We start from the raw sequence: 11,604 nt of genomic DNA, 5'->3' as shown, positions 1-11,604 counted from the left end.
GTGTGTGTGAGAGCAAGGAGGCCTAGAAACAAGAAAACAAAAAGTTCCAGCAGTTCTGCCAGAACAAATGGGACAATCAACAACAGCAATTAAAGCAAACACAGAGGGAATGGGTTGGAAACTTCTGTTCTTATTCTGCCAATTAGCAATCAGAAACAATGGAGGAAGTCTGACTGATCTAAAACAGGAAAAGTTTCGTCTGATTGGTTACGTCTCTTATTAATACAGCCGCGTACATTACCTTTGGGCAGGGATAAATCATGAAGACGTCTTTGTTACATTTCATATGTGTCCTAAAACTCCTCCACAGAAGCTCTCTGTGTAAGAAACCATTTTCAGATATTAGTCAGGATGTTGTGGGTCTGTGCTGCTTACATATCAACAATCCTTCACTGACAAGAGTCAACTACAAATTCACCTTAACAGGCCTTAAAGTTAAATACTACTATATACTTGATTACGACTCAATGTGAAACCAACATTAAGTAGTGCATAACTGCGAAGTAAAAGGCAATAATTCTTGGTTTTTAGCATTTTTTTTGTTTTTACAAGAAATTTCTAAAAGGTGGAGTGTGTGTTAGTGTTTAATAGTTTTATTGTCACTGTAATCACTCCCTGTTTCTGTGTTGCGGTTTTAGTGAAGTGACCGTCTGTTTAGGGTTAGGACTCCATCCTATTAGCAGCGGGATGCCCAGGACTCAGGTCAGCACATTTTAAAGGAAATTGTAAAATGAAATGCTAAGTCCAGAGTTTGTAGGAAGATCATTTTCCCAAAAGTCAGAGTGATTGTGTTGCTAAAAGTAGCTGGAGACATTCAGAGCGTCTGACCTTGACTATTCACTGACGAACCTGAATATGTCCTATGCAGCTGTTTACAGATTAAACACTCAGATGAAAATCGTGTTTTTCCTATAGGATATCTCTCTGCAAGTGTTCTTCACGAAGTCTTCTAACTAAACTTTTTTATATCGTAGGTTTTCTAAGTCAAGCTGCTTTACCTAGTGTTGTTTTTTGATTTGATAACAATAAGGTAGTATTGGAATGAGAAACATATTTAGATTTTCTACTCTGGTTGTGACATGTTTGCTCTGTTTCAAGCCTCTTCGTGAACGTTCCTGTGAACGTGCAGGCCCTCGCTCTCGATGTTCCGGTGAAGGGTCGGTTCCGGCGGCTCCGGTTCTCTCCTGCAGCCCAGAGACATGAATGACAAAAATCAGCTGACAAACGTTTTTCTGGAGTTGTGAACGTGGCGGTGAGAGCGGCGAGGGGTGACATCTGCATTGAGGTGTTCTGTTTACCTGAGCTGGTGACATCACCTGCGGTCTGGACACGTGACAACATCGAAAACTGACAGCTACCAGCCGCCAACGCACAGATATAAACATCCGGCTGGATTTGTGGAAATCCACTGGCTCTGTGGAGGCAAACAGGTTCAGATTGGTGTCAGTACTGGTTTCAGCTGTTCCACTATCACTCAACTCACTGGTCTACATTCTCTCACTTCAGTCACTTGATGTCTTAACTTGGAATTTTATAAACGTTTTTTCTTCATGTTTCCATGCAACCTTCGACATTTGGCTAACCTGGCTGACCTGGAGAGCTCTCTGGTTTGGGGAAAAGACCAAACGGGTTTTTTGGTTCAGCAGACACAGGAACCAGTATCTGCCCATAATCACAGATGTTGTGTTTTCATCTGACATAAGCAAACTTCCTGTCCACAATGTCGGAGGATGCACAAACTTTACAGCTGCGGTACGGGGACACAGATCTCCTCCCTCTGTAGGGGCGTCCAGAAATGGATTAAAAACAGGGAGCCAGATCAACACCACATTAATATTAGATTGTGTCATGGTGGCTATAGTTTGAAAGTCAAGCACTGCCACTCAGGATTATGAAATATTGAGGTTGAGTTGATTTTAAATGAACTGCATCAATCCTGATTCCCAAAATGAAAGCAGAAGAACTTTGATCAGGATAGCAAGAGCTAGCTAAATACATCATTTATGAAATAAAACTCTTTCTAATACAGTGGAAGTTTGTAATCATTTCAGATTTTTGTCATGAGTTGCATTGCGAAGTGATGAGGCAGACACCAATTAGTCCTCAACACTTTGTGTTGTCCTGTCTTCCTAAGGGGAAGAGAAAAACACAAAAAAACTCAAATCCTTACAATTTTTAAATAATTTCACCACTGTTTAAGCTTATTGATGAGTTATCAATAATGCAGGGCAGTTGTGATCGCCTTAATCTGTAACTCAGGACATAAACCCGCTAAAATATTTCAACTTTACTTATTAAAATCTCTTTTAAAAAGGCTTTGATAGCATCATGTGAAATATCACTATTTCTACTGCAACCAGCATCTCTGGCCCATAGAAGGACAGAAAATAGAATCGCATAAACGTTCACAATATCATGATTCTTGACAAGAATCATAATGAAAATGTAAAATATTGTTTCTGAAAAATCTTAAGTTAATGTGTTGTGAAGACAAAAAAAAGTATCTGCATTTATTTGCACAGTTCATGCCAGTGTTCTAAATCCTAACCAATGTCTTAGTGAGTACAAAGTTGTTGCTATTTTGGAACAGTGCAGGGTTCTGTATGTCCTTCAGCTGCAAAACAAACCCACATCAGTAGCTTCTCGCCACCATACATTAGTTAGTATAAATGTTTCCACTGTGTGTGGTTTTTGCTAAATCAAGATGGTTAAGTCTGACGTGAAACAAAACAAAAGTTATTCTAAAAACAAACAGTTTCGCAAGCGGATCGCTGCTCTCATTAAAACAGTCCAGAGCAGAAAAATGTCTAACTTTTATGTTCATCAAACAACTTACTGGCAAAATTTAGCATTTAGCTAACGTTTAGCTAATCAGAAAAGTACAATATTACAGTAGACCAATTAAAAACATCTATTAAAACCTGAATCACAGCATTAATGTTACGTGAAATGAAGGTTATCAGCCTAGACTGCTGTTACAGTGTTAAAGAATGTTGCTTGTGGAGGGTTTTCTATCACACCTTTTCCTTCCACTCAACTTTCCACGAGCAATTTAGAGGTGAAAGTTATGAACTGCAGTTGTTTGCGTTCGTAAACACTTTGACGTGTTTTACAGATTGCAGCCATGTGGATATTTCTCCTGGTGGAACGCTGATATCCAGCCCTTCTGGGCAAACATGAGGTCATGATGCAGTAAAGGTGGCAACTAGATATGGTGGCTAACATTTCACTTGTACTCCGCTGCTGTACTTCCATTATGCTTATAGAAGCAGGGTGACTGGAATGTAGGAATTCTCACCAATTAAACGATAGAAAAGCATAAAGTGAGTTTATGATGCTCAGGTAGTTTAAAACTCTGATGCCATGCTAACGTTCTGGCATATTAAACAGGACTGAGGGCAAGCAGAGTGTTTATTGTTAATGGCTCGTGTCCCAGTGTAATATACACTCTCCCTATTAAACTTTCATTGTTTTTCCTTGTGCCGTTGTGTCTCAGAGATCCGGACCGCAACATGAGAAAATCCGACTGGCCAGTGTTCTGGTTCTATACGGGCAACTCTTGAAAAGTTTTGCTCTGGACACAAAATAATCCACACGTTGCTCAAAGGTAGCTACTGCTCACCATAGTGCAAAGTTGACCACATATGTTTCCAATGAACATATGTGGAAATCATACAGGAAGTCAGATAATTGTGATAGTGGCACAAACATCAACATGTCTGTTGCTCAGCAACAGACAGACAGTCACGCAATTAACATTTTACACTAAAGAACTGCTTTTCACTGAGTCCATATTCCACAGCAATGATGCCCCATGATCGGCAAAAGATGAATGTATTGATAACTTTAAAGTACTATGATCAGATCATTTGTCTGAATATCTGTGAATTCATAACTTCTGAAAAATGAAGCACAGGCCCGGGGCAGCATTCAATAAAAAAAAAAAAAATCCAGTTATGAATTCTATAAGCCAAAGAAAAGTTTGGTCATTCAGAGTTTTGTATGTAACAATATGAATTTTAAATTTGATAGAGAATTTAAAGCCACAGTATGTAACTTTTATATATATATATATATATATATATATATATATATATATATTTACATATTTGTTGAAGCTGTCACCATGTGGTGACAGCTTGGCAAGAGACTGATAATCAAGAAAGAAAATCAAACTCCTCTGCCTTCCTCCAGTCATAACTAGAAACAACAAATCAGAGCCAGGAGGCGGGTCTTAGTGCTGTAAATCACCCTCCATGGGTTGCTGCTCAGGCTAGTTAGCATGGTCACCAATACTAAACATGTCAATATACTAAACATGGCTAATAAGTAAGAACAATAGCTAATAGCTTATTTTAGGTAAAAGGCTAATGCTAACCTGAGAGAAAAAGATAATGCAGGCTAATATTATTGCACCGCCTCCCATGTGTAACAGTGATTGGGTTAAATCAGTTCTATAATGTCCAAAACACAAGTAGTTCTAAAGGTCAGCTCGGTCCTCCCCTGAGAGTTCCGCCATGTTGTAGTTCTAACCTTCAGTCTTTGTAGTTCTAAAGAGAAGCTTTGCTCTCTGACAACTGTCAGCCGGCTGTCATGTCAGGGAGAGACAGAACTCTATCTGTTTGAAGCAGTCACTTTTTCTGCAAAAAGCAGTCTGAACAACTCCTTCCCATTCAGGAACCGTAAGTCAGTCACTGCCCTCCCTATGCATTGCTATGGGCAGAACCCAATGAAAAAGAATCACCAGTTTACAGCTTCTGGTTGAGACGGCCGCTGTCCTAACCTTGACTTTCTCCCGTTGTTGGGAGTGTGCTGGGACTCTGTGTCTTGCAGCTAGTGCGGTGTGATGCCAGAGCCGCGAGGCAGACCAGGTCTGGTACAGGAGCTGTGTGGTCTGGTATTACTGCCTGCTGAAAGGCAGAACGAGAACTGATCCCAGGCTGAGACACAATGGAAACACTGTGAGTCTGTGTCGAGCCAAGACGTCCTCTAAGAACAAGGTGAAAGCAACACCTGAGGACAGCCACTCTGTAAGATAGGCTTATTTTTCTGATCATACCAATCACCTAAAGCACTTTATCCTAAATCTTTATCAGTTCTCGCTTCCGGGGATTTTTGTGATTAATTTTGAGTTTAAAAAGCACCAAAAGCAGAGTTAGAATTAACCCCAGGGTTCTGTTTGAGGGTGTTCCCTGTCTGAAGTCCAAAGCTGCTTTCCTGAACTTTCACATATTTCCTATAGAGGTATAGGCTGTTCCAGACTGAAGCAAGGTTGCTAATTTCATGTTGACCTCTTTCTTTTTCACATCCTCTACATACTAGTGGGTTTTGTTTTGGCCATTTTACAGCCTTTTGCTAAATCTGCTTCTGTTTCACAACCAATTGAATGTTTTCAAAATGGGAATGCTTTTTGAGGTGCGGTGCAACCCCCAGCTATATTCCAATTCTTCAAATTACTAATTGAACATTTGCCTATTCGTGGATATTTTTGGTGGAACATATCCAAAATATTCCAAAGAAAATGCAGCTTGGGAAGCTGAAATACCTTGGCCCAATCCCAGTTGCCGGCATTTGGAAAGCAGCCAACCCAGGACTGCCATTCATTTTCCTTGCCGCTGATTGGCTGTATCCAGAAGAGCGGAGGTACACAAGACAGTGAATCCTAGCTTAGAAGTGCCCATATGGTTTTCATGTAATGCATATTAAAGTATATTTGGTGTTTGAACAATTAAAATAGGCAGTAATTAGCATGAAGAGGAGGGAGAGTATCAAATATTTGCAGATTTTAGCTATTGGTGGTTGGTTAACTCCCTCAAATACCGGAGGTCCACTGTAATCACCCTCTGAATTCTTTTTTTAATACTTAATGTACTTGCACTAGTCTTCTAAAGACGATGGTGTCAAACTTTTTAATCAGCTGTTTGACATTTAATATGGTTTTCAATAAAATGTCCACCCTAGTTTTTGTGTCTCTTGATCCCGTTTCTGCTTTCTGAAGCATAAAATGTGTTATTTGGACGTTAGGTTGCAATCTTACACTCAAGCGCCATTCAACAGAAATACAGAGTACTTAGCACTGTGGGGTAAGGTGCCCTGCCAAAAGGCACATTAGCGTATTGTCAAGAAAATCCGAGCTCATCCCACTTCCCCATGCTGGAGATTTTAGTTTAACAGTAATAATAAATAAAGTTATCTTTAAAATGAATCACTCAAGTGACATCAAGGCCCAACAGTAGACTTAAGTGTCAATAAAATAAATCTGGTTGTGTGTGTTGTTTTTGTCTCATGCAAACTTTGCTTTAATTCTACTTTTTTCTATCTAATCATAAGAAATCATAGTCAGTCAGAGAGAGTCATTAAACAGGAAAAGCAGGTTTCCTGGAAAAAGAGGAAGTAAGTTTCCAGCCTGTAGATTTATAAAAATAGCTGAGACTATTTTAAAGCATGAAAGTTTAAAGAATGAAATCTAAACATTTTGAGTAATTTGATAAGATTCAAAGTAAAATACTTATATTAATATTGATTTACTTGTAATAATACTTACACGTACATTTGTGGGAACACTTACAAGAAAAACAAGTAACTGTAACTTTGGTATCAAATAATTAGAATCATGGATTATTCTTGGTTTCATTTTAGAAAACATCTGTAATAACTCACATTAAGATTATAATACGTATAATTAATAAGTTATGGTTATAAAATTATAAATGAATGCTAAATCAGAGAAGCTAAAGAAAATAAATGTGATATAAATGTGATTTTGACATTAAACTTGAAATGGTGTAGAAAGGTGTAACTGCAATTAAACATCACTGATATGTTGGAGGTAGATGGTAGGTGAAAGGTGAAAGGCAAGGGACACAGGAGGTTGAGCAACCCTGAGACATTAGCACAGACATCAGGACATAATGTCTGTAAGACAGTGATGGATATGAGATCATCTGTCTAAGCAGACAGCCAATTAAACAAGCACAGCAACAGTGCTAGCCAATGCTAACGCACCAAAAGGGTGGATAAACCCTATAAAAGGTGGGTGCAAAAGAGGAACCTTTTGTTGGATCCTCCGGGCAGCTTCGAGCCAAGATCAAGATGGACAAAGAACTCTGCAGCTGAAGAAGAGCCGGGGCCACAGAGACGAAGACTGTCCCGCTCATGGAGACCAACCCGTCTGGCCCACAATCTGTGGCTTCGAATCGCACTTCTCTCATCGGCTGGGTTCAGACCCCAAAGACAAAGACAAAGAAGAAGAACTGGTGCCTTTTTTCCTGCCAGCACCAAGTCCTGTGTGACCTCACCATCCATGCGGAGAAGAAGCTCATCAGACCTACAGAGATCCCTGCCTTCGCCGATCAACATCTTCCTCCTGCTGCAGCACCTTCTTCATCATCAAGCCAGGTCTGGGGTTCGAAACACCAAACTCCGTCCGTCTCTCTCAAAGGTTCCCTTTTTTAGTTCTCAGTGTCAGCAGTAGGGAAAGATAGACTAGATGATTGATTTTACTTATTTGATTATTTCTGCTACTGAATTAAGCTGTACTGACCCTTGCAAAAATGCCTTACTAATAAAATATTTAGCATAAAGAAAATCTAAAGATGTTGTGGACATTCAGTTAATGAGTCACCTTAAAGTTCTTTGATGGTTGTAAAATAGCTGTGATGTTTGATTCTGGAGAGGAAGAGGTGGAAAATGTTTTTAGGTTGCTGGTAGCCCATATTTAAAACCTCATCCTTGGGACTCGACCGAGTCACTAAAACCTACCTGGTTCAATAACAAATGCAAGTTGCAAAATAGAGAACGAGCGACCGTTAACAGGTGTGCTCTGTGAAACTAGTTGGCTGCAGGCTGCTCAGTCTGGCTAATTCACAGGGGGAAGAAGGGTGGGACACCTGGATGTAGGCCGTCAAAAATCAGGCGAATCGTTTCTCGAAACCAGCTTAAACAGAGTTTACTTCAGTTCTGGACAGGGTAAATCCCAGCAGATTTAGAAAACTCAATTAACCCGTTAGAAGGAGAGCTGGTAGCACATCTCCCCTCTCAGAAGAGGAAGTACGAGAGTGAGAGAGTAGAGACAGAAAGGAGGGGGGGGGGGGGGGGGGGGTTTGCGCAACAACAGTATATTCGTGGAGAAAGATAGAGAACCCACAACTTTGTGACTTTTTTTGTTTTCCTTTTTTATATCCTAACCCACCGGTGCCTCCATAACTGTGGTCCATTTAGCTATCAAGGGCCCCTACCTCGAGACCACCCATACCGGCTAGGCAAAGATAGAGAGGTGTGGTGATCTTATCAGAAGTGTCACTAATTACTAAGAAACCTTATTCATGATCAACTACCTTGTAGTTAAGAATCATACCCTTCTACGATTCACGTCGTAGTCGTAACACTACATCCTGCCAAGTCCGATCCTTCTCCTCACTGTACACAAATATGGAGGCCAGACAAACTACTCCTCCTTAAGAAATACTGTGAAGGTCATGCTGACGGGAAGAGTCATCTTTTCACCTGGACAAAAGCTACCTCACCTTGTCAGAGGAATTGAAACAGGCAAACCACAAGGCAAGCACCAAACACACAGTCCTATAAAGCCTTTCAGGCTCGTGCATGTTTTGTTCTTTATTGTGCTCAGGTTGTAACCTCCCAGTCTCTTTCAGACCAGAAAGGAATATTAATATGTTCCATAAAGCGCCTTATCTCTAATGCTTCTGAAAACACGGCCTCCGAGCTGCAGATTAATGGCTCGATAGAGATCTGAGAAAGGAAAGTCAAGGAGACACTCATGCCTGCTACGGATGACTGAGTCTTCTCTTCAGGACGTCAAGATGGTGGCTAGCAGAATGCCACGCAGACGGAGGTTTGTTTGGCTTCTCTGATTGTTTCAGTGAAATATGTTCCCAGGAATTGGCTAACTGATCTAATCAGCTGTTCTGCTCTAAACATACCCTCCGCAAAAGGGAGTGTAGGCTTTGTTCAGCTCCGTCCTGCGCCGGAGTCACCTTGTCCCTGCAGAACATTCCGCCACTTCCTGTCCAGCCCTCCCTTTTACTCTCACTTCTTGCTTGCACCTCCACCTGTGCTCGGCTGCGTCAGGCTCATTTCCCGGGTGGATGCTGAACATACTATGAAAGGAAATGAGTACCTCTACCTCGACCTCCTTCTGCACCCACCTGGGAGTTGAACCTGGAGGAGAGGACTGCAGCGTCCTTCAAGGGCTCACCTTTGACTTCAGAGCTCTGTCAGTCTTAAATAGTTGCATGTGTAAAGTAAAAAAAAAAAAGGATAATTTGGATGGATTAATGAGAGAATGATTTGTTTTCTGAATAAGATGAATTATCTGCAGAGACACAAGCCCTCCTCCACATTATCATTGAGCAGGGATCTCATGTGCTGAAGGTCTCTTTACCAGCACTAACCCTGTTTTCAGTAACAACAGAACATTTCCATGTACCAGACACTGTGTACCTGCACACACGCAAAGAGAAAGAGAGGGAGGCAGAGAGTCAAATTGCAGTGGATGCTGTGTGCCCTCCAGATGTCACCAGTGACGGAAAAGTACCGTCACAAACCGCCGGAGCTCTGCTCGGTTCTGCAGGAGAAGGGATTAAATGATTAAACCCCCCTGGGTCGATCTGCTCACCTTGCTTTTTTGTTCTAACGTTCTCTCAGTTCAAAAAAAAAAAAAAAAAGAGAGAGAGAGAGGAGGAAAATAAATGCTGACTGCGGTGTTCTTCCAGCAGCTGCTGTGTGAGCATGGAATGAGTTCACTGCGCTAAGTATAGCGATGATGTTTCAGGATGCGCACACAACGTCTGATCTGCATCAGGATAGTTTGAATATACGCAGTGAAAAGTCAGGGATGGAGATTTTAAGGGATTCTGGGATTGATTTAAGAAGTTATTGCTCGTCGCTGTAAAAGTTACTCAGAATCTGCTGATGTCTTCACCTCCGTTAAGGATTTGCTTATTGTTCCCCAAGTGAACTCCTGGTCTGTCCGGACTTTCTGCCTTTCGCCATAATAATGTAGTGAGGTCACTTCACAACCACTGATGATGCAGTCAGCGCATTACAGCTCTGATGGCACTCCCCTGTCCACGCTACTGCAGTACCGTGAGACTGCCATCTAGTGGTTGAAAAACTGCACCTCTTCTTTCCTGGGAGCTAAAAGTTTGGGATTTTTCATTATATTGTTTTATTTCGTTGTGACTTTTTGTTTGTCTAATTCAGTTAATTTTAATTAGTGTTGAGTTTGTTTGCTAGTTTTAATTAGTTAAATATTTCTTTTAGTTAGCATAAGGAGGAGTACAGTAATTTGCCGATATCTGATGTAAACTGCATGTGAGTGCGAGGGGTGTGTGTGTGGGTGTGGGTGTGTGTGCGGGGGAATCAATATCACATAAGTTATAAAGACGAATGAACAGATTCATAAATACAAAAACGAAGGATATCTATAATTTTAGTATGTTTTAGTTAGTTTCATAAATGTGCGATAGTCCAGTTAATGGTAGTTTCCTCCCACTAATTGTCATTTTTATTTATTTCATTTAGCAAAAATGTTTTCTTAATTTCAGGTTTTGTTATTTTGTTGGGTTTTGGCAAGTTTGACCGGCCAAATAATTCTGACCACTGGTATAATCTGTGCTTTGAACCCAGAACAGCATGGAAAGCTCTGCAGGGATTCACTGCCTCAGATAATGTCAGAAGTCATGATTCAAGAGAGACTGGGAGGAAAACGGCCTGTCCGTGGGACAGTTCCAGGACCAGAACCACTGCTGACCCAAAATATCACAAAGGCCCATCTCATATTTACCAAAAGACATCTTGACGATCCTCAAGATGTTTGAAGGAAATATCCTGTGTATTGATGAGAAAAAACTGGAGCGATTGGGTCGTGTTACACCTGAAGTAAAACTAACCTGAGTCTGAGAAAGAGCATCATCCCTGCGGTCATATACGGCGATGGTGGAGTGGTAGTTTGGTAGTCTGGATGTAATTGACGGAACCATGAATTCTCCTCTCTGGGAGAAAATCCTGAAGAAAAACATCCAGCCATCAGCTGGGTTGTGCAGCAGAAGAAAGTTTCAAAGTCCACACGAAAGTTCTCCTGTGAATAGAAGAACCAAAGTGACGGTTTCAGATTGGTCCAGTCAAAGTACAGAGTTAAATCTAACTGCTGCAGGAATCCTTGGTGGCGAATCCAATGAATTCAGCATATAGCGTGGGCTGGAAAATACTCATCTGTAAGAGGACAACAAAAATGAAGCATATTTTTGCACATTAAAATGTAAGAGAAAACATCTGGAAATAGATTCTCTATAATGCCAAGGTAAACCTACTCTCACATCCCACCCTTAAAACATTTGGTTGAATATTTTGTTGACCTTTAAGCATCAACTCTTCCGGAAATGTGTTCCATAAGGTTCAGGAAGGCGAATGGGCTCATTTGTGAGGTCAGACACTGATGTTGGATGAGTCACTCATTTATTCCAAAGGTCTTCTATTGCATGAAGGTCAGGACTTAAATTCTTCTGCTTTGAAATAAAGATTACATGAGTAAATGTTTTAGTGTGAATAAATAAAGAAATTTGTGAACAAAACCAAAATCCA

The 11,604-nt window shown here is 40.8% G+C and overlaps 1 long non-coding RNA gene across 1 annotated transcript; it reads right to left on the bottom strand.

The window, feature by feature from the left end:
- Positions 1-1,067: 1,067 nt before the first annotated feature.
- On the bottom strand, positions 1,068-11,522 carry LOC114140316 (uncharacterized). Its single transcript, XR_003594553.1, has 4 exons — positions 11,334-11,522; positions 10,914-11,235; positions 1,299-1,414; positions 1,068-1,184 (listed from the first exon to the last, which is right to left on the bottom strand). It is a non-coding gene; the product is annotated as an uncharacterized LOC114140316 (long non-coding RNA).
- Between the last annotated feature and the right edge of the window lie 82 nt (positions 11,523-11,604).

This window comes from Xiphophorus couchianus, chromosome 24 (genome assembly GCF_001444195.1).
Source record: "Xiphophorus couchianus chromosome 24, X_couchianus-1.0, whole genome shotgun sequence".
NCBI lineage: Eukaryota > Metazoa > Chordata > Actinopteri > Cyprinodontiformes > Poeciliidae > Xiphophorus > Xiphophorus couchianus.
This window is presented reverse-complemented; position numbering and strand designations above follow the sequence as displayed.